Raw genomic sequence first — 25,968 nt, forward strand, 5'->3', positions numbered from 1 at the left:
TATGTGAAGCGGAAGGAAACTTCTAGAAATGTTGCTACTATACAACTTGGTGGATGCCTGTCTTGGGTGGGGAAGATTTGTGGAGGGCTGGTTTCCATTCAGAGGAGAAGGAATCACCCCTACTAATTGGCCTTTTTACATTGGGTGATTAGCACTGGGGATTTCAAGATGCACCAGGCCTAGTGAAATTTTAACACCGGATCCAGGGCAGGTGTTACCATTTTCAGATTTTACCTGGCCCATAGAAAGTAGAGTCCATGGAGAATATCACTTTTATTTTCCAAGTAAAAAGACTCATTTGCATATAACATTCCCTCATTTCCTTGTAATGGAATATTTTATTGCATAGAGCACTGTTGTTGCATGCTCAGAGTGTCCTGAACTTGCCCATTAAACTTTACTGCGTAGGCATACAAATATATATTCTTTCTTTGACCATGCATTTAGTTTATAGTAGGAGTAATTTTCAAACAGTCCACCTATCTGTAAGGCACCCTTTTTCTGTGGGAAGTTTTCCCAACTAAAACAATGTGTGCGCTTTTGAAAATGCAAAAGTATGTATCTTGTCATAGTTTCTGCTCCAGGGAACACCTCCCCAGTTCAGGGCAAGACTGTGCACACTATGGAACTGTGCGTTCACTTTTTAAAACGTGTGTCTCTTTGGGTGGCCTTTTTAGCCAAAATGGCAGTATGGAAATATTTATGATAAACACTTTTACCTGCATACAAGATGGGCAAGTTTATGTGAATAAAATGCTTTTTACCAATGAAAAATCGTTGTGAAAAAGCCGCCCTCATTCTGTACTGGTGTGCTTTCATATTTGTTGTCAAAGAAGGAGTGTGGCCAGCATAGGAGCCAGTAAATGATTAGGGTGCTAAACCTATTACAGTTTATCGCTGCTTAAACAAAGTGAAGAAATTGTGCTTAATATTGGAGGTACTCAAGCCCCCGCAGAGCTGGCACCTATAGTGGCTAGTTTTTAATGTGTCTGTTTGCTTTGGCATAGTTCTTAAGGCAGTGATTCCCAAACTGGGGTCCTCAAACTCTCTTTGGGGGTTCCTCAAGAAAATAGATTGTATAATCTGTATTAACATATATGTTTACATAAATTGAGGGTTCATTGGTGTACGAAAAAATAATTTAGGGGTTTCTCCATAGTAAAAGGTTTGGGAATCACTGACTTAAGGGCTGGTGTATTTGTGGGCTGGAGAGTGCGATAAAGTAGCTCTTGCTTGTGCCTGAAATCAGAAATGCATGAAGTGCAGCTGTAGAGATAATACATTCTCCCCAAAGGCTTTGGCTGAGCAAATTAGGTGTCAGTGGGGTGCCTGCACAGACAGTACTCTCTCTAATTAGTCTCTGGAGCCTGGTTGATGGCGGGTATGAGATGATCTAATCAATTGGTCTGTGTCTGATGGTACCTGTAAAAATTCTAGCAGGCAGATCTGTCTCCCACAGGTCACTCACCTGCACAGCAGGAACACTCATTGTCAGGTTTTATATCTTCCAAAACATAATGCTGACAGTTGGTTTTAAGAAAATTGAATTTATATATTTTTTAAAAACCTAGTTCATAGGGCATGTGGGTCAGAATAAATGTTGCATTATTAGGTGTTTATGACTCAGCTAATTAACATTTATAGCATAAGGCTGCAGGAATAAAAAATAAAATACTGATCATATTCAGTCTTTGTTTTCTAGCATGAAAAGTGTGTCACATATCTCTACTACTTACCATTTCTAAAGTGTTACCAGGCATACGCAGCAGTGAGAGAGACGGTCTCTGCTCCATAGAGCTTACAATCTGATCAAGACAAGTATGACAACCGATTTATGTAGGTCTATGAACTTGGACATAATTAATTGACCTAATTAGCTTTCAGCTTTACTGTAAAAGAACTGTATTAGACCTGCTGGCATCTCTTTGCAAATGTATTTTTTTCTTTACTTGATATTTTCAGCACATGCTGGCCCTAGTCCCAGCAGCTTCTAACAATGACAACATAGTAGTGCACAATTATGTGAAGGCTGGAGATTTTGGCAATGTTGGGACCAATGCATAAAGGTAGTGCAGATGATAGTTTGCAGTTAGCACAATGTCTGTGCACAAGTTTCTGGGGACACGATATAGAAAAGTATTTTATGCAGAAACTAACCCTGCACAAAACTTTGTGCTAGACACCAGCGCACAGCTTATTAAACTGAGTGGTAGTGAGCCTATTGGCTCCAATTAACAGAAGAACACAGAAGACTTAACACACAAGAAGCTGAGCGCCAGATCTGAGGAGGTGTGGAAGGTTTATTTATTTATTTAATTTCGTTATATATAGCTGGTTCTTCAGTAGTGTCTGTGAGTATTTAATACCTGTTTCATCTTTTTGCTGTTGAGCATAAATGTACCTGCAACATTGAAAACAGAACAGGAGGTGAAGAGGCCAACGGAATTTGAGCTTTGGCTTTGGATTCGGCACCGAATCTAGAAATCCGGCTTTCAGTTTCGGCCGAAAATACGTGTTCATTTTCAGCTGAAGCCAAAACTCTCCCCAACCCACCTGCTTACCTTGGGAAACCCTGAGGGATGGTCTAGTGGCCTCTTCGGGAGCAGGAATGAACTGCACTTATTCCTGTTCCTTGCTGCTGCTCCCTCACAATGGCTGCCAAGACTTTCACAGGAGTTTCCAGCAGCCATCTCGCAACTGGAACCAGCATGGGCAGGAGTGATGTCTGCCGACTCTTTTGTTTTGCTTGGACATGTGGACAGTACTAGTTGACCTCAGCACAGAACCTTGTGCGTACACATCCAATGTGTTCATCCTGATTAGCGCACCCTGTCTGCATGCTTCAAGTTTGCACATGATAGCTTACTGCATCAGCAAGCAAAACTTTGACATTAATGTTCCTGTTAGAAGCCACTCGCTCAACCATCAGCACAAAGCCCTAAGGCAAGCTTTTTTACATTGGCCTCTAGTTAGAATTTCAATGAGCAAAGCGTCACCTCCTTTCTACTCCTTGATCAACCACAGAGCAGAATAAGATTTTGGGGCTCTGCCAACAGGAGCTTTGCTAATATACAAGTGCTCAAGTTTTAAAAGGAAAAAATATTTATTTCGTTATAAAGCCGAAGTATAAGAACGGACATCTGTTATCAGCCAGAGAATACTGGGACAGGGTATTTATTTGTTTTATTTAGAGCAGTTTTTCTAAAAACATTGTCCAAGATTGCTTACAGTCCAAAATTAACTTTGAAATAAATATTATGAAAAGAAAATATATAAGATCAATGGTACGCACACATATTTGTGTCCAATTCGGTATTTTCAAAAACTATTTTGCAGGCATTCTGTGCAATTTATCTGCAATGCGTCCAAACCACAAGGGGGCATGTCAGGGGCATTTTGAAGGCAGGATTAGGGCGAGCTTATGGCTGTAAAACTTGAGTGTTTTACAGCCATAATGAACAAAATGAAAACATCTAGGGTGAAAACTTCAACGTTTTGGTCGACCTGTTTTTATAATGAATAAGGCACAAAAAAGTGCTGTAATCTCTTTTTTTTTAGTAGATGAAAAAAGCCACAATTTAATCTTCAACCAGAATCAACTTTTATCCACTCTACCAGCCAAAGTGAGACCTTAAACATTTCGAAACAAAAAAATCTCTAGTTGGGTTGTCTCCTGGCATCATTCTGCTCACAGTGTATGACAACAGTAATACCATGTGTATGCCTCACTATGGTCTTCCCCAGACCACTCCTATCTTGGTGTAACTAGAATATTCAGTTTCAGATGTTCTCATCCTCTAGGTTTTTCTAAGCTGTTACGAACCTGGATCAGTAAATCAATAGTGACCAAATGGTTTATGTTCAGACTAGCTCCTCTTTTTGTGAACGAGGAGCCTCCACCACCGCTGTAGTGCTTTGAAAATGAGCCCCTATGTTACTATGTTCCTAGTCAGTGCTCTTATCTGCCACAGGCTCCCAGATTCCTGCAGTTCTCCCTAATTCTGTTAGTGTGTTCCTGCAGCTCTCTACTTTCCTCATTTTGAGGTTCAGTGGATTCCTTGCCCATACATATCCCAGACCCCCATCTTTTCCTTCTCCAGGCATAAGATGGTAGCCCTGTTACTGTATGTTCCCTTTAATTATGATATTTGACTAGCTAACAGGATGTATGGCACTGAACATACCCTACAGTGAGCCATTTATTTTTAAATCATTTACATCTATTATTACATGGATTCCTACGAATTATTATTCTTCCCTTCTTCCTCAGATGAATACATAAGGACACAGAAATGTATGATTATTCCCTTAATATATTCGGCCAAGTCTTCAAAATTGTTGTCCCAAGTGCGATGGACTAAGCATTTTTCTCATAGTCATGGGCATGTCCTTTAATACACCTGGACCAAAGTATTTTAAAGAGAGGTTTTTTGATATTGCACATAAGACGTTTATATGAGGGACAAGGGTCTTATGGTTTATCATAATTTAATGAATCACCTTTCCTCAATTTGATAACAAGGTGCTGTGCAATAACAATAAAATAAAATGAGCAGAAAACAACATCACATTAAAGATAGGAAAGAAGGGGGTAAAAAGAAGGAGACAGGACTCGGAGACCGGCACTGAAGGGGACTTCAGCTGGCGGGAGTTGGGGACCCCCGCCAGCAAAGGTACCTGGTGGGGGAGGGTTGACGGCGACGGGAGAGGGGGTCGAAAGGGACGGGGGAGGGGCGGTAGCACCGGGGGGGGTCAAAAGTGGTGGGGGTCGGCGGTGCTGTGGGGGGCTAAAATGTGCCCCCTCACCTTGGGCTCTGGACCCCCCTCCCGCTGAATTCTGGCTACACCGCTGTTTAGTGCCCATAGGAATATTTAGCTTTGTTAATGGCTGCTGTATATGGAGACACCTAGTTCAACCAAATAATCTGCTACTGGATGCTATGTATACTGCCAGCTAGTGGCGGAGAAGCATAGCTATATATGATACCATTGGACAGAGGACCCTGTGGTAAAACTGTAAAATTCACCCTTTGAAATTTGTTGACAGTGACATAGTGCCAGATTCTATAGAAGGCACCTACAAAATACGCGCGGTAAACATTTCCGGCTAAGCGTATTCTATAAGTGGCACTTAAATTTAGGCATGGTATATAGAATACACCTAGTTGGTATCCCAGCGCCTAAAACTACATGCCTCCATTTACACCAGGGAAAATGTGGCGTAAATCCCTGTGCATAGATTTATACACACTGAGCCATATTCTATAACTACAAGCATAAATGTTGAAATGCCCATGAAACTCCCATTTCCCTGCCCATAACCACGCCCCTTTTGAACTGCGCACATTAGAATTTAGGCGCAGTTCATTACAGAATACGCTTAGAGGGGCATAATTGAACAAAAACGTCTATCTCCATGGGCGTTTATCTCCGAGAACGGGTCCATGAATGGGCGGACCGAACCGTTTTTTCGAAAAAAAATAGACGTCCATGTTTTATTCAACAATTTGTGAGCTGGGTGTTTTTGTTTTTCAGTGATAATGGAAAATGAAAGCGCCCAGCTCAAAAACGAATAAATCCAAGGCATTTGTTCGTGGGAGGGGCCAGAATTCGTAGTGCACTGGTCCCCCTCACATGCCAGGACACCAACCGGGCACCATAGGGAGCACTTTTACAAAAACAAAAAAAAGGTAAAAGAGCTCCCAGGTGCATAGCACCCTTCCCTTGTGTGTTGAGCCCCCCAAATCCCCCTCAAAACCCCCTGCCCACAAGTCTACACCATTACTATAGCCCTAAGGGGTGAAGGGGGGCACCTACATGTGGGTACAGTGGGTTTGGGGGGGGTGTTGGACGACTAAGCATTAAGCAGCACAATTGTAACAGGTAGGGGGGGGGGATGGGCCTGGGTCCACCTGCCTGAAGTCCACTGCACCCCCTAAAAACTGCTCCAGGGACCTGCATACTGCTACCAGGGAGGTGGGTATGACATTTGAGGGTGAAAATAAATAGTTGTGAAACATCATTTTTTGTGGTGGGAGGGGGTTAGTGACCACTGGGGGAGTCAGGGGAGGTCATCCCCGATTCCCTCCAGTGGTAATCTGGTCATTTAGGGCACTTTTTGGGGCCTTATTCGTGAAAAAACAGGATCCAGGAAAAGTGCCCTAAATTCTAGCTACAAACGCATACTTTTTTTCCATTATCGGCGAAAGGCGCCCATCTCTCCTCGGCCGATAACCACGCCCCAGTTCCACTTTCACCACGCCTCTGACACGCCCCCGTCAACTTTGTACGCTTCCGCGATGGAGTGCAGTTGAAAACGTCCAAAATCGGCTTTCCATTATACCGCTTTATTCGTTTTTGTGAGATAAACGTCTATCTCCCGATTTGGGTCAAAATCTAGGCGTTTTTCTCTTTCAATTATAAGGTGGTTAGTGAGTTATGCATGTAAATTTTAATTATTGCCAATTAGTGTCATTATTGCTTGTTAAGTGCTGTTATCAACACTGATTAGCTTATTAAGCCAATTAAGCTATGTGCGTTGTTATAGAATACATGTGGAGGGGCATTTTAGATATGACGTCTAAGTCCAACTTTGGATGTTTTGTCTTTGAAAATAGAAGGTTTTGTGATTTGGAAGTTTTATTTTTTGGTCCATTAAAAAAAACCATCTAAGTGCAAAACGCACAAAATTAAGTCATTGGGATGTAGGAGGAGCCATCATTTTAGTACACTGGTCCCCCTGACATCCCAGGAAACAATAGGGCACCCAAGGGGGCACTGCAGCGGACTTCATAAAATGCTTCCAGGTACACATCTGACCATTGCTCCCTTACCTTGTCTGGTGAGCCCCCCAACCCCCCCCCCCTAAAAAAAACCTCACAACCCCTAACTGTGCACTACTATCATAGCCCTTACGGGTGAAGGGGGCACCTATATGTGGGTACAGTGGGTTTCTGGTGAATTTGGAGGGCTCACAGTTTCCTCCACAAGTGTAACAGGTAGGGGGAGGTGGAAGCCTGGGTCCACTTGTCTGCAGTGCACTGCACCCACCACTAGACTACTCCAGGGACCTGCATGCTGTTCTAATGGACCTGACTATAACATATGAGGCTGGCAAGTAATGTTTTTCATCACATTTTTGGAGGTTGGGAGGAGATTGGTGACCACTGGTGGAATAAGGGGAGGTCATCCCTGATTCCCTCCAGTGGTCATCTGGTTATTTAGGGCGCCTTTTTGTGCCTTATTCATTGTAAAAACAGGTCTAGATCAAAACGTTTTACTGTTAGTCCTGGACGGTTTCTTTTCCTTCCATTATGGCTGAGTCTCAGGAATGCCCAAGTCCCGCCCTGAACACGCTCCTGATACGCCTCCTTGAGATTTGGACGCACTTCTGATGGACTTCAAAGGAAAGCATCTAAAAATAGGTTTCAAAAATACTGACTTGGACGTTTTGTGAGAAAAACGTCCAAATGCTGCTTTATGCCACTTTTTGCCACTTTTTAGACATTTTTCTGTTTTGAAAATGAGCCCAATAGATTTCAGCATGGAATGGTAGGTGCGCTATATAGAATCCGGCAGATAATGGTTAAATATATTATCACATTAAGGGGCCCTTTTATTAAGCTGAGCTAAAAAGTGGCCTGCGCTATGACTAGCGCGTTGGCTTCCCATGTGCTGAGACCACTTTTAGCATGGCTGTAAAATGTCTGCATTATCCTTTTTTGCCATAATGGCCACACTCTAATTTTCCCAGTAGTGTTTGAGCCCTTAAGCTACACCTATTTTCTAGGCAGTAAGGGCTCACTTGCTCACCACATGCTAATCAGGTAACACATGGCAATGTAGCTGCGCTAACCAATTAGCGCTGGACACATCTACTTTCCACCCCCAAACATGCCTCAGTTCTAAAACATTTTTTAAAATGTTAACATGTGAGAAGTGTGTGCAGATGCCAAAACTACCATGGGACACCTGATTTTTAACCTGTGGTATGCACACATTATTGCTTCCCGTAGCTTAATAAAAAGGCTTCTTAATTTCATTCTGTTGTTCTTTCCAAGCTAAAGTAATGTTTGAGATTCAATTCAACCCATGCTTTCACTCTAATCTGCAGGTTAAACACACACACACACACTAAAAGAATTCCATCAGCCGTGCTCCACATGCTTTCCCCGCTTGTGTATTTTATCAGGCAATACTAAAACTAGAGGACATTCCACAAAACTAACAGCAGATTTAAATCAAATTTATGATTTTTTTTTTCAGTCAGTGAACAGTAGGGCTGCATAATTTATTGATAAAGATTCTGGTCAAGACTAGTAGTATAGCTAAGTTAAGGTTTGGATACATTTCTGGAAAAGATCCATAAAAGATTTGTAGCCAGATATATGCACTATTACCATTACTATGTATTGTTTCTAAAGTGCTACCAGACATAGGCAAGAGAGAAGACCTCTGCTCCATAGATCTTAGTCTAGTCAAGACGAGTATACATGACAAACAAGAGGTTCGACTAGAGCAGTGTTTTCCCAAGTCCGTCCTCAAGTCAGATTTTCAGGATATCGGCATGAAAGAGATTTGCATATAGTGGAGGCAGTGTATGCAAATCAAATTCATGCATAGTCATTGTGAATTTCCTAAAAACCTGACCGGCATGGGGGTACTCCAGGACCGACTTGGGAAACACTGCACTAGAATGTGAGAAGTGATCAAAATATAGAAGACCATGTTTCCATTTCATTCCTCTGGCATGAGCAGAAAGAAGTGAACTTTCCTATTAGGATCAGACTGTCCACTGTCAGAGACAAGATGCTGGGCTCAGTGGACCATTAGTCTGCCTCATTATGGCACCTCTTATGTTCTTATGGTCATTTTCTGCTTTCTATCTAGTGGAAGTGTAACAGTGTGAAAGTGAAAATGTTTTAATGATAACAGTTCCCCATTTGACCATTTTCAGCCTCTGAGTTCCATTAGTAGAAAATCCCTGACTGTGTTAGCTGGCTTTAGGTTATTTAATCCCTGCATCAGCTGACCAGATCAAACCGTTCAGACCTTAAATGACATTTGTTGGTTTAGGTAAGAAAAGTCCATATGTCAGATGGATTGCTAAGTTTCTCTTGAACCTTGGGGTACTGCCTACATACAATATTTTTTTCAAGAAAGATTTTGGAAAGTCTGTCCCCATTGCAGCCTTCTTGGTCTGAAATCTTTCTGAAATCAGTGTCTGCTTTGCCACTCTTAACTCTGTCTTCTCAGTTTATCTCACTTCTGGTTCTCATTCTCTGATCTAGTGTCAGTCTTGTTCACCTGGTGTCTCCAGACATAAGTATTTAAAGGAGAAGAGGCTGCACTGCACCAAAGGCTGTGTAGGCAGTGTAGCTGTAGAGGTGCAAAAATTGCTCCCAGCTCCCCATCTCCTGTGAAAGCGACAAAGTGGGTGGGTGGGGTGAGGGATGGCTCCAGTGGATGAGTCACACAGGGTGCAACAATAGCTCAGTACAGGCCTGGGAGGTATGGGAGGGGCTGGAGTTCCCTTCATCATTCATCCAGAAACAGCAGCAGACCAACTTCCTCTTTCTGTAGTTCAAAGGAGAAATATGCCTGCATCAGAAAAGTGGCTGTGTCGGGTCATGTCATTCAATAATCTTTCATCTGCCATACTGGTGGCATATTGTCATTGTTCTTCTTATACATCGATTATTTCCTCATTCCTGCATAGGTTGAGTTAGGCCACTTGCTTCCTCTTCATCCCTCATAGGTCTATCCTCTGATTGTTTGTTTGCTGAATTGAGATATATATACATATTTTTTTTTTTTTTACAGACTGTTGTAAGCCAGATTGAGCCTGCCCGTGGGTGGGAAATTGTGGGATATAAATGCTATAAATAAAATTCTTCCCACTGGTTGCTGCCTCACCCCTTCCCTTTCTTTTTTTCCACTTAACCCCTTCCCTTTCTAACTTTCCTCTTTTCTCCTTCTTTACTTCATCACCCCTGCCCACTTCTTTTTCCTTTTCTTCTCCTCTTTTTTCTGTTCCTCTCACCCAATTGTTACCTCTTCCTTCTCCTTTTTTCTATTGCTCCCTCTCTACTGATCTTCTTTCTTTTATGCCACTCCCCCTTTATTCTTCTCTATTCTTTTCCCCTCTCTACTCAACTTCCCTTTGTTCCTCTGCTTCTTTTTCTACTCTTCTCCCTTATTCTGTTGCTTTCCCTCTGCTCTACTTCTCTCTCCCATTCTCCTTTTTCTTCTTTTGTCCTGCACTTCCCTCCCTTTTGCGCTTCATGAGAGCATGTTACCATACTGTGTCAAACCAAAGGTCTATCTAGCCAGGTGTCTTGTTTTACCTGGCAGCATCCCTAAAAGTAGTGAGACCCCATGCTATTTACCCCTAGGGATAAGCAATGGCTTTCTCCAAGTGTACCTTAATAATGGTATGTGGACTTTACCTCTGGGAAGTTGTCCAAATTGATTTAAGGACAGATACATTAAATTAAAAAGTCATGGGCTAGGAGGCAATGTTCTGTTGTGGATTAGGAACTGGTTGTAGGACAGAAAACAGAGAGTAATGTTAAACGACCATTTTTCTCAATGAAGGAGGGTGGAGTGCCACAGGGCTCTGTACTGGGATACTGGGACCGGTGGTATTTAACATATTTATAAATGATCTGGCAATCAGAACAAGTGAGGTGATTACATTTGCAGATGACACAAAACTATTCAAAGTTGTTAAAACACATGCGGGCCGTAAAGAATTGCAGGAAGACCTTAGAAAATTGGAAGGCTGGCATCCAAATGGCAGATGAAATTTAATGTGGACAAATGCAAAGTGATGCACATTGGGAAGAATAATCCAAATCATAGTTACCTGATGCTAGGGTCCGCCTTATGAATCAGCACCCAAGAAAAAGATTTAGGTCTTATGTAACATCCCTTTGTGTCGTAGACAATATTCTGAAATCTTCTGCCCAGTGTGTGGCGGCAACCTAAAAAGCAAACAGGATGCTAGGAATTATTAGGAAAGGGATGTTAAATAAAACTAAGCATAATATAATGCCTCTGTATCGCTCCATGATGAGATTCCACCTTGAGTATTGCATTCAACTCTGCTCTCCTTATTTCAAAAAAGAGACATAGCAGAATTAGAAAAGGTTCAAAGAAGAGCAACCAAAATGATAAAGGGGATGGGACCCCTGTCATAAGAGGAAAGGCTAAAGAGGTTAGGGCTCTTCAGCTTGGAAAAGAGACAGCTGAGGGGAGATATGATTGAAGTCTACAAAATCCTGAGTGGTGTAGAACAGGTAAAAAAAGTGAATCGATCTTTTACTCTTTCAAGAAGTACAAAGACTATGGAACACTCAATGAAGTTACATTGAAATACTTTTAAAACAAATGGGAGAAAATATTTTTTCATTCAATGAATAGTTAAGCTCTGGAACTTGTTGCCGGATGATGTGGTAACAGCGGTCAGCGTATTTGGATTTTAAAAAGATTTGGACAAGTTCCTGGAGGAAAAGCCCATAGTCAGTTTTATTTTTTTTATAACAGCATTTATATCCCACAATTTTTCAAACTTGTTTGGTTCAGTGTGGCTTACAGTGATTGTAAAATGGTTTACAAGATTGACATGAGGTTCATAGGATGGGATAAGGGAGTCAGAGTGAAGAGACCTTTACTAAAAGAAGAAACAGTGAACAGAAAAAGCCATTATTAAAATACTATAGGGGGAGTCAGATCCTGGGTAGGGTGAGAGAGAAAATAAACTTTGGTTGTTGGTCGCTGGGTAGAATTTTCTACATAGGAATGTTGTGAGCTGTTTGTGGAAGTTGTAACTGTCTATGCTTCTAAGGTCTTTGGGAAGTGAGTTCTACCATCTTGTGCACTGGTATGAGAAATTTGCCGAATATACCACTTTGTATGTGAGTTTTTGACAGCTAAGGTAATTCAGGATCAGATAATTCCTCATACCTGTTACTGCATTTCCCATTGGCAAGATAGACATGGGGAAGCCATTGCTTGTCCTGGGATTTGCACCATGGATTCTTGCTACTATTGGGGTTTCTGCCAGGTACTTGTGACCTGGATTGATCACTGATGGAAACAGGATACTGGACTGGAAGGACCATTGATTTGACCCAGTATAGCTATTCTTATGTTCTTATGCAGCTGCTATTACCACGTCTTCTGACAACGAGTTCCAGAACTTAATTATGCATAGAATGAAAAAAATGTTTCTCCTATTTGTTTCATATAAACCTTCATAGTGTCCCCTAGTCTTTGTACTTTTTGATAGCTTAAACAAAATGATTTGCATTTACCTGTTCCACTCCACTCATGATTTTGCAGACTTGTCTTATTTCCCCTCAAACATCGCTTCTCCAAGCTGAAGAGCCCCAACTTTTTAAGTCTTTCTTCTTATTAGAATCGCTCCATCTCCTTAATCATTTGTGGTGTCCTAAATCCATCTTTTTTGAAATACAGCAACCAGAATTGCACACAGTACTCAGTGGTTAATCTTTGCATGTCTACCTTGAGATTAATTGGCTTAAATGATGGCGAACATCTTTTCATATGAAGATGATATTCTGATGCTAGTCCCAGATTTTGGCGACACCTTTGCTAGTGGATTCTATGTGTAAAATTCAACATCGGGCATTGGAGAATATCCTTATGCTAAAAGGTTTATAGTTTTGTTTTGTTTTTAATTTGCGAGACCACTCAAGCTACCGAGGCAGAACAGAGCGGTGTACAGACTAAAAATCAAATTTGAAAGAGAAAAAATAATGTTAAAATGTTTACTAAAATCAAAGTAGTTTGGTTCAGAGATGTTAGAACTACTGTTCCTTCCTCTATTTCTTTGCCTTTGGGTAAAGAAATAGAGGAAATTTATTTGTGGAAGATAAAGCCAAGGTGTTATTTTGGATTTTTCTTTATCTTGTGAGTTACAGATCAACAACCTTTGGTGGAAAACATGATTTAAGCTTAAACAGCTATGCCTAGGGGCCCTTTTACTAAGCCACATAAGCGTCTATGCGTGCCCAATATGGACCAAAATGTAGTTACCACCTGGCTGCCGCATTCCTCTTCTGGTAATTTCATTTTTGGGGTGTGTCCGAAAAATAATTTTTATTTTCAGACACACATATTGGATGTGTGCCAAGTGGCACTTGACATGCATAGGTCATTGTCGCCCGGTTACCGCGTGACAATTTACCGCTAGGTCAATGGCTGGCAGTAAGGTCTCAGACCCAAAATGGACGCGTGGCAATTTTCATTATGCCACACGTCCATTTTCAGCAAAAATTTTAAAAATTTTTTACAGGTGCGCTGAAAAATGATTCTGTATGCACCCAAAACACATGTCTACACTACCACAGGCCATTTTTCAGCATGCCTTTGTAAAAGGGCCCCTTAGTTAGATCTTATTTCTATGAGAGACATTTTGCATTGTTGGTCCAAATGTCGGTTTTTACCACATTTGGATTATTGTAATTCCTTTTATTTAAGCTTGTCATCTGAACTGATATATAAACTTCAACTTATTCAGAATGTTTCTTTGCATTTAATTTTTTAACTTAAAAAATGGAATGTTTTATCATAAACTAGTAAAAAAGCCCCGTTTCTGATGCAAATGAAATGGGGGCTAGCAATGTTTTCTTCTGTGTGCATGTGGGAGTGTGTGTGTCCCTGCCCTCTGGCCTCTCTCCCCTCCCCCCTCTGAGTCCTTCACTGTTACAGAGCCAGCGATTTGATTTCGTGCTCTGCTGTTTTCCTTCACTGACTGTGTTACAGAGAGGGCTGGGCAGACACTCATAGGGAAACCGGATATCTCGCCCCCTTCACACTTCCGGCTGGAGGCTTCATAGAACGTTGGTGTTGCTTTTTATATAGAGAGATTACTTTGGCTTGTATGAGTTCCTATCTTTTATAAGGCGTTATGTTTGACTTATCAATCCTTCTATGGTCTAACCTCTGTATTTTGTTATTGACTTACTAATTAAGCCACAGCTTAGATGTTCTTTTCGTCTTCCAAATCAATTAATATTGCATTATCCAACTGTTAAGGGTTTTCACTTAAAGCACATGTTTAACTCTATTTTTCCTTTTCAAGTGACTTCTTTTTTTGGAATGGCTTACCTTTATTTATCAGAGCTGAAATAAGTTATCATTTTGGAAAAAAAACTGAAAAAAATTTTATTTGATACATTTTGATTTTTTAAATATATATAAATAGTTTTAATGTGTTATTGTTTCTGCATTGGTCTCTTATTTTGTAAACTGCAGCACACCTTTGTGGGATAAAGCAGTTAATCAGCTCTGTAGTGTATTGTATTCTTTGTTTTATTCTAGATTCCTTTCCTAACAGTGTATTTTAATGTACGGGAAATATAATCCACCTAGTTTTTAGGCAGGCTAGAAATGTGCAAGAATGAAATAAATAATTCCTAACATTCTGTTTGCTTTTTTGGATGCTGCTGCACACTAAGCAGACAATTTCAATATACTGTCCTCAATGATACCTAGATCTTTTTCTTCGGTAGTAACTCCTAATGTGGGACCTAGCATTGAGTACCTATAATTTAGAGGCCAACTGAATTTTGGCTTGTTTTAGATTTGGCACCAAAACAGGACCAAAATCCAGTTTTGGGTTTCAGCTGAAAATGCACAGACATTTTTGGCTGAAAATGTAACTTACTCCACCCCACCTGATCACTATCCCACCTCACCACCCACAGGCCCTCCCTGTGCCTACCTTAGGAAGCCCTGGTGGTCTATTGGCCTCTTCAAGGACAGGAACAAACCCCACTCATTCCTGCCCCATGCACCTGCTCTGTTACAGTGGCTGCCAAGACTTCCCACAACAGTCTCACTAGACTGCGGCTGGAGGTCCTGGCAGCCATTTTATGATTGGAACAGTCAGGAACTCACTCCTGCCACTGCTGGCTCCAATCGCAAGATGGCTGCCAGGATCTCCTGCAGCAGTCTCACTCCTGCTCGTTCTGGTTCCAGTCACAAATGGCTGCTGGGATCTCCCATGGTAGTCTCACAGGACTGTGACACAAAGTTCAACACAGGGAGTGTCTGTCACAATTCCTTTATTGCATCAAAGGCCCGACACAAGGCCATGTTTTGACAGTAAGAACCACCTGCCTCAGGGGTCAAAAATACAATATCTCTACTTCTTCTTTCTTCCTGGACTTCTAGTAGAGGTGTTTCCCTGTTTTGCTGTGTATTCTAGTCTCATGAGACTGCCATGGGAATTCTCGGCTGCCACTGCGATCAAGCAGCAGCATGGGTCAGGAATGAGTGGGGTTTGTTCCTGCCCCCAAAGAGGCCATTAGACCACCAAGGCTTCCTAAGGTAAGCCCAAGGAAGGCCTACAGGTGGTCGGGTGGGATAGGGGACTGGAAAGTGATCTTGTGGGGCAGAGATCAAGGGGGGCCACCATCTCAGGAGGTGGACTTTTTTGGTCAGGTGTGGGTAAAGTAATGGGGAGGGGGGCAGTCTCAGTTTCTGCTGAAAGCAATAGCCAATTTTGGTTGTAGATTCAGTTTCAGCAGAAATTGAAGATCCTGGCTCTATTATAATTTGGGTTATTCTTCCTCATGAGCATCACTGTACACTTTCCCACATTTCAACTGCTATGCCCAGTCTCTCAAGGTCTTCTGCATGTGATTTAACATCTTTGAATAATTTTGTGGGATAAAAATGTATGAATATGTTCAAAAGTACCAGTCCCAGTACAGATTCCCGAAGTGCTCAAATATTTACCTTTCTCTATTGAGAGAACTGTTCATTTAACCCTGCTCTTTGTTCTCTATCTTTTAATCAGTTTCCAAACCACAGCAGGACATTGCCTTCTACTCCGTATATCATGGCTTTATAATTTCCTAGGGAGTGTCGCTTCATATTAGCCCCTTCCTGCCTTCTGCTCTCCTTTATTTGTTTTTTTTCTCTATCCTTTCTTTTGCCTTCTGTCCTTTACATTCTTCCTGCTGCATTTCCTTTTCTCTCTCACCAGTGATTTATTTAAGAACTGCTGCTTTTGTTGTCTCCCCCAGCTTATTGGATAGCCCAAGCTTTCTAGAGCAAAGTTATCTTTAGACTGCTCCTGGTCCCTGGTATGGAAATGAAATGAAAGGTTTTTCATGGGCCTACACTCACTGATAATGTGCTGTCACTGTATTTTCATAGAAGGGGGGGGGGGGGGGCTCATGCTTTTGGAAAGAGCTGGTGTAGCAAAGAATTAGGGCCTGAGTTGATTCTCTCCTTCTGCTGCTTACCTAGAGTATGTAACTTACAGGGCCATCTTTAAGCCTGTGTCATGTGATTGCCATGGGGCCTGGTAGGGTCATACCTTTTTTAAAGTTACAGCTCTGAGAAGAATAAGTGAGCCATGGGAGGTAGGAGAAACAGCAGCAAAAGCATACTGAGAAGCATGCCTCGCAAGTTGTTTACTGAATCACTCCAGTCTTACTGTCATCATCTATTCTTTAACAAACCAAGGGAGGGGGACAGTCAGCCATATTTAGGTAGGGGTGGGGAGAGAGGGATAATGTGTTTTTCAGAAGCCTTTCTTCCTTGCTGACACCTGTGATTCCATCTGTTTTTTCATTACTTAAATCTTCTCTCCTTTCTTCATCCTGTCTCAGTAAGAGACCTTCAAGATTTGGTTCTGAATTCTCTGTCTTTCTATATTCTTTCAATACATTTTTTTATTTTTCTATTTCATTTCTCTTCCCATCTTCATATCAGTTTTACCCAGCTGCTTACTTTTTATTTTCTCTCCTATTAACTCAAGGGTGTGCAGACCAAAAGTTTTCATTAGTTTAATGTCCTGAGTCATTTATAAGATTCTTGTTTTGTTTATTTATTGTTTCTAGGGCAATGTTGTGTGTAAGACATATTGTTGATTGATAACATGCCCTATTTATCAGTAGGTGCATTACTGTCCAATAGTGCATGCTCTCAATCAGCAGTGCACACTATTAATGACATAGAAAAAAACTTGATGAAAAAACCCATGGGGTAATCAAAGCAGACAAAAAGCGGGAGAAGGAAGCAGGCTGAACAAGCAGGTTTATTGCTACAATATTAAGACTCGACATGGCACCGTGTTTCTGCACAAAAGTGCCTGCCTCAGGAGTCCACAATAAAAGAAAAAATAATTAAAAAATGGATAACACTATAGCATACAAATATAAGATTACTCAGTTGTAAACATAAAATGATACAAGATATGTATGAAAAATTATATAAAACACATATATAAAATGAAGACATGAGAAATGGAACCAGCGGATATATTAAAAGTGGTTTTAAATTGTGACTGAGAATTTCATGATAGCATAATATAATTGTATGAATAAATCAGTAAGTAATGGTTACAATGGAATGTAAGAGATATATACCTTAAAAGGGGGGAACTGACCTTGTATTGAAGTTAACTGCAAAAAAAGAAGAACCTTTGCAGCTGAGTGGGCAAATGTTAAATGGTCTGGATGAAAGCAAATGAACATAAACATGGGATGTAATAAAAGAACGAGCGAGGAGGTGAAATGTTAAATAAAAAAGAAAAAGAACAAAGTCATACCTTTAAAAAGACTGTGCGTAAACAAATATTGCACTCATCAAAGGATAAATCATTTTGCTGTTAAAAATGAAAGAAACCATTTAACATTTGCCCACTTAGCTGCATAGAGAAGAAACTTGACATTTGGGGGGATTTTCCTGTCATTTTGGGTTAATAGTTCAAATGAATGCATACCCCAGTTTTTGACTTTTAAATCTCATCTCTTCTTCTTCGGGGCAATTCTATAAACTGGCAACTAGAGGTACATGCCACTTCTGTGTGTCAAGCCACCAGTAATTGACAGGCACCTGTGTGTAATGGGGAGCTATTCTATAAGGTAGGGCCTAAATGCCATAGTGCCTAACTTCAATGGGGGGTAGACATGTGGATGGAGAGTACTATAAATTATGCATATCATGTAGCCTACTTAGGTGCACCAGCTTACACCTGCCATTGACATGGCATAAGAGGGTTGAGCTTAAACATGAGCATGCCTATGCTGATATATGCTAGTACTAGCCGATTTCCACCCCCCCCCCCTCACCGCCGCTCCCTCCCCCCTCCATGCCGGGCCCCCTGCACTGACCTGACAGCGCCTCTCACCTCCGTGTGAAAGCGCTGCAGGCAGCAGCAGATCGCTCTGCTGCTGCCTGCAGCACTTCCACACGGAGGTGAGAGGCGCTGTCAGGTCAGTGCAGGGGGCCCGGCATGGAGGGGGGCGGGAGCGGCGGCAGGGGGGGTGGTGGAGGTTGGTGCACATGATGTTCATTTCCGGGGGGGGGGGGTGGAGGTTGGTGCGCACGATGCTCATTTCCAGGTGGCAGCGTCCGACAGTCCGACTCAGTTTCCCTCTCTGTTCCGCCCTCTGACATCATCACGTCTTGACGCGAGGGTGGGACAGAGAGGGAAGTCTCTACTGCGCATTTGCAGGTGAGTCGGTCACTTGCCATTTATATGTTTGATTCTATAATAGAATCTTGGCAGCAAGATGCCATTATAGAATAAGTGCTAAGGAGGGAACTCAATAAACAGCTCTGAAATGGACTTCAAAAAAATTCAGCGCTGAGTGAATCTTATATAGAATGGCGTTTAGCACAGATCCCACACCTAACCTTTGGATGCCAGACTTAACACCTGCTGAAACCTGGTATAAATGCCGATGCCCAAGTTAAGTACAGTTAGGCAGTATTCTGGAATTCCACTTGTAACTTTTCAGAATGCCCCTGAAATGCCCGTGGCCATGCCCCCTTTTCAGATATGCACCATGGGAGTTAGGCGCCCTGCCTTATAGAATAGCATGCAACCAGATGTGCATGCAAATTTTTAATGAGTGCCAGTTAACATCAGTAATTGTTTGTTAGCACCCAACTACTGATGGTTGAGAGCTCATTATCCAATTTATTTGTGTGTGCATCTTGGAAGTGTGCCCAAAGTTGGATGCGTAACTCTGAGCACCATATATAGAATCTAGGGGTAAGCACATAGCATTGGGGCACCTAAAATGAGATGCCAATTTATAGAATTGCCCTGTGTATCTTTAATTAGATGCTTCATTTTCACTTCAGTCATACTTTAACCAAAATCCTTTACTTTTCCCTTTTCAGAGTTTATTATTATTATTCTTTCCCCTTCTGCCTCAGTTCCAGTTTTTGTTCTTTCTCCACTCGTTTCTCAAAATGCTAGTTCTTATTGCTAACAGTTCTTTTATCATGTCTATGCTTTTTTCAGTCTTCACACTACACAGACTTTTTTTTATTCATTCTCTGGTATTCCTGTCATACATTAGATAATTTAACTGTCTTTTGAGTGGTCTTCCTTGCTCTTTCCTTTCTTTGCAATTTCTTCTGCACTGCCCATCTGTCTTCTCTGGTCTGCATCTCACTTAGGTTATGCTTTACCCACCTCACATCTCTGCACTAGTATTCTATTAATTCTGGCGTTCAGCATATGTTCTTCATCATTACTTCTGCTACCTACCACTAAACGTCTCCTTCCAGTGTATTCATTCCTCATTACTTGCTATATCCCTTCTTCTTTTTTCCACTTTCACTCTGTGAGATAGGTGACATGGGGGCTCATTTTCAAAGCACTTAGACTTACAAAGTTCCATAGGTCACTATCCAGCTTATTTTCGAAAGAGAAAAACGCCTATAGTGCGACCTAAATCGGGAGATAGACGTTTGTCTCGCAAAGGCGCCCAAATCGGTATAATCGAAAGCCGATTTTGGGCGTTTCCAACTGTACTCCGTCGCGGAAACGAATAAAGTTGACGGGGGCGTGGTGGCGGCGGAACTGGGGCGTGGTTATCAGCCGAGGAGAGATGGGCATCTTTAGCTGATAATCGAAAAAAGGCATTTTTACAGCGATTTTGGGTCACTTTTTTTGGACCCTTTTTTTCACGAACAAGTCCCCAAAAAGTGCTCCAACTGCCCAGATGACCACTGGAGGGAATCGGGGATGACCCCCCCCCCCCCGGACTCCCCCAGTGGTCACTAACCCCCTCCCACAAAAAAAAACCCACTTTAAAAACTTTTTTTCCAGCCTCTATGCCAGCCTCAAATTCCGTACCCACCTCCATGACAGCAGAATGTGTTTGATCCTGTGACAGTCTTTCCCTGGGTCAGATGTGGCTCTCGGGTGCAGTACAGGGTCACATCAGCATTGCATTGTGGTGGGTGTAGGGTATTGGGCTCCGTGATTTCATTAGCTTGTGTTACAGTCTCACGATGTTGGTAGTTGGTAGGCTCTTCTCCCATGGTGCTTTTCCCCCTGCCTACTGAGTCAGAGTGTGCCCTGTTGTGTTTCCTGTTGTGGTCCATGCAGTAGTGGCCATTTTTGAAAGCCAGTTTTAGTTCCCTTTCCTGTGTTAGCCACGTTAGACAACTTAGTTCTTCCCTTGAATGTGGCTGACAGAGGGCATTGTACAGCATTCTGCCAGCTCTGACCTACTGCTCATCTCACTACCAAGGAGACTCGTTGCCAGTGGGGCACAACCTCTGATCTGCAGTTAACTGTGAATAAACGCGGTTATTCCAATAAAGGACGTTTTCAGAGAGATTAGTCTTCAGGTGAGATTATACAGCAGCAACAAGTCCTAGAGGCCTGCGTGTATGCAGGTCCCTGGAGCACTTTTAGTGGGTACCGCAGTGCACTTCAGCCAGGTGGCCCCAGGCCCCCCCCCCCCCCACCTGTAACACTTGTGCTGGTAAATGGGAGGCCTCCAAAACCCACTGTACCCACATGTAGGTGCCCCCTTCACCCCTAAGAGCTATGGTAGTGTTGTACATTTTTGGGTAGTGGGTTTTGGGGGAGGGGGGTTGGGAGCTCAGCACCCGTGGTAAGGGAGCTATGCATGTGGGAGCTTTTTCTGAAGTCCACCGCACTGACCTAGGGTGCCCAGTTAGTGTCCTGGCATATCAGGGGGGCTGGTGTACTACGAATCCTGGCCCCTCCCACGACCAAATGGCTCGGATTAGGACGTTTTTGAGCTGGACGTTTTTAGTTTCCATTATCGCTAAAAAAAACAAACGCCCAGCTCAAAAACGTCCATTTTTTCGAAAATACGGTTCAGCCCGCCCCTTCACGGACCAGTTCTTGGAGATAAACGCCCATGGAGATAGGCGTTTCCGTTCGATTATGCCCCTCTATGGGGCTCATTTTTGAAAGATAAAAACGTCCAAAAAGTGTCATAAAGTAGCATTTGGACACATTTCTTCTCAAGACATCCAAATCAGTATTTTTAAAACGTTTATCTATACAATTCGTCTGCAGTACATACAGATCACAAGAGGACGTGTCAGGGGCAGGCTTAGGACATTCCTAACACTTGGATGTTTTACAACCATAATGGAACAAAACAAAAATGTCTAGGGCTGAAACTTCAACGTTTTGGTCTAGACCTGTTTTTAGAATGAATAAGGCCACAAAAAGGTGCCCTAAATGACCAGATAACCATTGGAGGGAATCAAGGATGACCCCCCCCCCCTTACTCCCTCAGTGGTCCATGACCTCCTTGCAGCCCCCAAAGATGTGATTAAAAATGTTACTTACCAGCCTCTCATGACAGCTTCAGATGTTATGGCCAGGTCTCTAGAGCAGCAAACAGGTCCCTGGAGCAGTGTAGTGGTCAGTGAAGTGCACTGTAGAGAGGAGGACCCAGACCCATATCCCACGCTACCTTATTATACTTATGGTGGAAAGTGTAAGCCCTCCCATACTCCCCCAAAACCTAGTGGTTAGGGTGGTGGACTTTGGTCCTGGGGAACTGAGGAACTGAGTTCAATTCCCACTTAGGCACAGGCAGCTCCTTGTGACTCTGGGCAAGTCACTTAACCCTCCATTGCCCCATGTAAGCTGCATTCAGCCTGCCATGAGTGGGAAAGCAAGGGGTACAAATGTAACAAAAATAAAATATAGGTGACCCCTTCACCCATAAGGGCTATTGTAGTGGCATACAGTAGGTTGTTGGTTTTGGACGGCTCAGCATACAGTATAAGGGAGTAATGGTGAGATGTGTCCCTGGGAGCTTTTATATGAAGTCCACTGCAGTGCCCCATTGCTTTTCTGGGATGTCTGTGTGGCCAGTCTACTAAGAATGTGGCTCCTCCTACATCCCAACGGCTTGCTTTTCTACTTTTTTCACTGGGACGTATTTTTTTTTCAAAATGGTCCAAAAAGATAAATACACAGAGCACAAAAACATCTTCCATGTGGCCATTTTTGGAAAAAAAAGAGAGAGACGTTTTCCTGTTTTGAAAATGGTTATATTTTCTATTCAGATTTGGGACGTTTAACGTAAAACGTCCAAAGTCCGACTTAGATGTCATATCAAATGTGCCCTGCCATGTAATTTTGTATGTCCAAGTGCTTTGAAAATATGCCTCATAATAAATTGCAAAGAAAACTGAAAACAGTTGATTAACATTTGATAAAGTCCAGCCTTGAACTTTTTGGTGCTTTTGAGAACAAACTCACAATTGTGGTACAAAATGACCCCAGTTATAAGTGTTTAATATGCTTCTGTGTTCCTTGTAGGATTAAAACTGTCATCAGTCTGATAAAGAAACGAGAAACCGTGAAGAGGCCACTGAGTTGGAGGGTATCCTAAATCTGCTTCTTCCTTTCCCTGTGGTGGATTTCGTCCAAAAGAAAACTGAAGTTGGCAAGACCCTGTTACTGCTTACAATGTATTGAAACCTTGTATGCATAAGATACCTTGTCATTTCCGTCAGCTATGTGAAGATTAAGCTTAGCTTACTAATACATGGCATGTGATGTTTGTAGTCCTTTGTGATTTTATTAATTTGACTTTTTCTTCTACTCCTGAAGTCTTTCCCATAAATATCTTAAAAACTACTTGGTGTTCACACTTCATCAGTCAACATCTGCATACAAAGACCGCATGGTGTCTAACAAGGATGTGTTTTCTTTGCAACCAGCAAGAGATTCACAAGCCCGACCCAAACCACGCTTTGCTGCTGTACTACAAACATCCATTTTAACAGACTTATGTAGATATGTATCGGGGAATAAAATGCACGTTTACTTCTGGAGAGGACAAGGATAGATTTCGATTATATCACATTATACTTTTCAACAGAGCCCCTGGTGATTAAAATATCACAAGGGTATCCTGGATGGGAGTAGCATATGTGATATTTTACATCATTTTACCTTTTATGGATAGTATACGTATCTAGTTACATTGAAAGGGTCTTGCCATATGATTACTAAGTTCTTTGGACTGTTCCTTTGTTGAGGAGTTTTCATCATTTAAATTTCAGACAACCTCTTGTTGTTTCGTCCACGTTAAAGCAGAATGCAAAAACCATCCTGACCTAAAAAAGAAATAGGTTGCAGCCCCTTACCGAAGCACCTTCCAACTACATTCCAATCTGATTAGAAAACAGCACCATGCATGCAGTTCCTCTGCTTTTGTTTCCTTGAGTGAATCATTCAAATGTGAATTTTGAAAATAATGAAGGAACCTAAGTATGAAAGGAGAGAACACAGCTCTCTTTGTTAGAAAAACAAATGCTGGAACTGAAGACATATGCCTCCCCTCGATCTGCGTCAATTAATTGTTGGGTACAGAAAGCCCAGAGTGATGCAGATTCCTGCAGCTGGGAAATAAATGGCCTTGGAGCAGGCAAGTCTGTTTATATTTCAAAATGTAAAGGCTCGATGCCTCTGCTATTCTCCATTTTTGTGCTCATTTTGTTTGGATTACATATTGGTTTTGAATTTACAGGTTTATTTTCCAGGAGTTAGGGTTAGGCTCTGTCCTGCCATGTGTTTAGTTGGACTGGCAAAAAGCATCCAACAAGACCGAATCCATGATCTTCGAAAGTACATTTTTCTTTCTAAAACTGCAGTGACCATCTATGCCATAAATCACTGGAGCACTGACACAGGTCAGTAGCTGTGCATATTTTGATAGGTCTCTTGAATTTTAGAGCTCATGAAAAACATTCATTTGAATCTGACCACAGTCCTAGCTTAAATCCATTACCAGTTCTTTCTTTCTTTTATAGAGACAGGGTTGTTGTTGTTTTTTTCTTTGCTGTGTTTTTTTTCCCTAAGTGTAGAGGTGAATTTTGTAACTGGGTGCCTAAGAAAATGTGGAGAGTATTCCTGTTTTATGCTTATTTTATAACGGCAATGTAGGCGCCTGTAGGCATTTATAGAATAAGACCTCAGAGTGTACACAAATATACTCCTCCCTCTTTTTTAGATCTTTTCTCGGTTATTTACTTTTGTCTCTTAAATCATATGCCCAAGAACATGCCAGTTAGGGGAAGGACTGCGTCTGAGGCCTGTACCCTTTCCTTTTGCAGTTTAAGTAAGGGGATGAGTAATTATGCTGGTCAGTGAAGTGTCTGATGGTTTGGTTTCCAGAGCAGATTGTAGGGAGCTAGAAGCTTGCACCTGGACACACTGTAAATCATACGTGGTGTCTGTTGGCTAAAGTCTTATCCTCGGCCCCTCTTCCCCATCTTATCACTTCTCAGTTTTCCACCGAAGAAACTTAAGTTCATTTTTATATGAGAGAGCAGTCAATGTAAGTGCAAATGTTTGACATAGGTATAAAAGCTTAGCACTGTGATAGTACGATTATTAAACAACTTTAGCTTATTGCTGGTTATTGAGTGAGACTGAAGTACACCCACATACTAAGGCATGCACTGCACAGCGCAATGCCTGAGGACAGCTGTACTCTTTGTATACAACTAAGCAGTGAACCGTGTACATTATTCCAGATGACATACTCCTCTGTGAATATTACTGGTTTTGTAATCTTTGTTATATAGAATGAGGTTCAGACTGTACATACTGGGGAACAAAACTGATTACCCATATAAATAAACTGAAATGTATTGCATTATTGATTTTACCAGTCTCCATTACTGGCTTTTAGGTGAAGATAGTTTTATAGGTTTCTCCATTGCAATTTCCTTACAGTCTATTAAAATGCAAATCCCCAATGCACTTTGAAATTTCAAATATATGTTCTTGCTGTGTTACACACCAAATCTACACATACAGGCTTCGAGATGTGTGGTTTTTTTTTTAATAATTCACCAAGGGATCTTCTTTATAAAAGGGATTTGGTACGCAAGTTGGACTAACATATAAAAATAAACAGACTTCAACATGATGGTGTAGTATTTAGTACCATATAATATATGTTGCATTATTTGTTCTCACTTGTAATCTGTACAATGAACAATGTTCAACCCTGGTATGGTGTTTCCTCCACAAGCGTTTTCTTGGTATCGAATAAAGCAAAGCAAAATCTCTGTACAGGATATTTTCATTGATACATGTTGCAGAGGGCTAATATCCATTATAAACAACCGATTTTTTGCATGTCACGTAATCGGTGTCGACCTGAAAATCCTGTTTTATATTTTAAGAATGAAAATGTCCGGAACGCGTTATATAGGTTTTGATTAAACCTTATCTGTTGAAAAACATCAGTGTGAAGCCTGTTGTTCAAACTTGTTGATCTCTTTTGTGCTGTTTTTCTGCTTCACCTGTTATGATTGGTGCGCCTGTGTCCGGATGAGTGTTGTAGGCATAGTAGACTGTAGAAGCACATAAAGGAGGCAGTTGTATAACAGAGCAGCCCCATTCACGTACCACCTGAGTGCATAAGAGTATATAATTCTGTCACTTTTGCGGGTATATGGACACTTACTCATGTGAGTGGCAGCAAAACATCTAAGCAATATTCTGTGAAAGCGGGTGTAAATAGCATAGCACAGTGTTTCCCCAAGTGTGATCCTGGAGTACCCCTTACCAGTCAGGTTTTCAGGATATCCTCAATGAATTATGCATGAAAGAGATCTGCATATAATGGAGGTAGTGTATGCAAATCAAGTTTTTGCATATTC

General features: G+C 41.7%; 1 protein-coding gene across 5 annotated transcripts in view; it reads left to right on the forward strand.

Annotated features, from left to right (window-relative positions):
- Positions 1-25,535, forward strand: part of CDK14 (cyclin dependent kinase 14) — an 857,524-nt gene extending 831,989 nt beyond the window's left edge. For all 5 annotated transcript variants that reach the window (XM_030200090.1, XM_030200096.1, XM_030200123.1 and 2 more), the window contains one exon: positions 22,607-25,535. The gene's annotated coding sequence lies outside the window, so the exon portion shown is untranslated. The remainder of the gene's footprint in view (positions 1-22,606) is intronic.
- Positions 25,536-25,968: the final 433 nt, after the last annotated feature.

This window comes from Microcaecilia unicolor, chromosome 1, assembly GCF_901765095.1.
Source record: "Microcaecilia unicolor chromosome 1, aMicUni1.1, whole genome shotgun sequence".
In the NCBI taxonomy this organism is placed as follows: domain Eukaryota; kingdom Metazoa; phylum Chordata; class Amphibia; order Gymnophiona; family Siphonopidae; genus Microcaecilia; species Microcaecilia unicolor.